At 54.6% G+C, this 1,549-nt stretch overlaps 1 pseudogene; it reads left to right on the top strand.

The window, feature by feature from the left end:
• The window catches only part of LOC143261942 (large subunit ribosomal RNA), a 2,994-nt pseudogene extending 2,258 nt beyond the window's left edge, over window positions 1-736 (top strand).
• Window positions 737-1,549: the final 813 nt, after the last annotated feature.

Genomic DNA, 1,549 nt, shown 5'->3' with positions numbered 1-1,549 from the left:
TTCTGTATAAGCGTTCGAGTTCCCTGGAAACCTCTAGCAGGGAGATAGGGTTTGGAACGCGAAGAGCACCGCAGTTGCGGCGGTGTCCGGATCATCCCCTCGGACCTTGAAAATCCAGGAGAGGGCCACGTGGAGGTGTCGCGCCGGTTCGTACCCATATCCGCAGCAGGTCTCCAAGGTAAAGAGCCTCTAGTCGATAGATTAATGTAGGTAAGGGAAGTCGGCAAATTGGATCCGTAACTTCGGGATAAGGATTGGCTCTGAGGAGCGGGGCGTGTCGGGCTTGGTCGGGAAGCGGGTCTGGCTGACGTGCCGGGCCTGGGCGAGGTGAACGGCTCTCGTGGCTGGGATCCGAGCTCGGTCCCGTGCCTTGGCCTCCCGCGGATCTTCCTTGCTGCGAGGCTTCCGTGGCGTTTCCCATCGGTGCGGTCGTCCTCTTCGGCCGCCATTCAACGCTCAGCTCAGAACTGGCACGGACTAGGGGAATCCGACTGTCTAATTAAAACAAAGCATTGCGATGGCCCCCACGGGTGTTGACGCAATGTGATTTCTGCCCAGTGCTCTGAATGTCAACGTGAAGAAATTCAAAAAAGCGCGGGTAAACGGCGGGAGTAACTATGACTCTCTTAAGGTAGCCAAATGCCTCGTCATCTAATTAGTGACGCGCATGAATGGATTAACGAGATTCCCATCTGTCCCTATCTACTGGCGGTGGCGGTCTGTGGCCACCCAGGGTTGAGAGGCGACCCCCGAACTAGTCCTCGCGAAGGTTGTTGCTACTACCGAGTCGATGGATGCGTCGACGATGAAGGCATTTTAGACCGTCAGTGCGTCGTACATGTAGTACTTCGCATAATGGCGAGGCCCGAGATTAAGCATGCGGGCTGTGGCGTGTTCATGTACAGCATTGAATATGCTGTACTACTCCTTAGCGGGGGACTGTTGTCACTTGTGGCTGCAGTCCCCCGCGTCACGTTATGCGGTTTTTCTGGTCTAACTGGAATGCCGCATTTTCGTTGTCTGAACACGCCACGAAGCAACACGCCGTCGGATTGAATGTTGCTGCTGAGTCGATAGGTGCATCGGCGATGAAAGCACTTGAGACCGCCAGTGCGTTGTACATGTAGTACTTCGCATAATGGCGAGGCCCTTGAACTAAGCATACGGGCTGTGGTGTGTTCATGTACAGCATTGAATATGCTGTACTACTCCCATCCGGGGGACTGTTGTCACTTGTGGCTTCAGTCCCCCGCGTTACGTTATGCGGTTTTTCTGGTCTGACTGGAATGCCGCATTTTCGTTATCTGAACACGCCACAAAGCAACACGCCGACGGAGTGAATGCTGCCGAGTTGACGGATGCATCAGATGCATCGGCGATGAGGGTATTTTGAGACCGCCAGTGCGTTGTACATGTAGTACTTCGCATAATGGCGAGGCCCTTGAACTAAGCATACGGGCTGTGGCGTGTTCATGTACAGCATTGAATATGCTGTACTACTCCCTACCGGGGGACTGTTGTCACTTGTGGCTGCAGTCCCCCGCGTCAC

Source organism: Megalopta genalis, unplaced genomic scaffold (assembly GCF_051020955.1).
Source record: "Megalopta genalis isolate 19385.01 unplaced genomic scaffold, iyMegGena1_principal scaffold0075, whole genome shotgun sequence".
NCBI classification, from domain to species: domain Eukaryota; kingdom Metazoa; phylum Arthropoda; class Insecta; order Hymenoptera; family Halictidae; genus Megalopta; species Megalopta genalis.
This window is presented reverse-complemented; position numbering and strand designations above follow the sequence as displayed.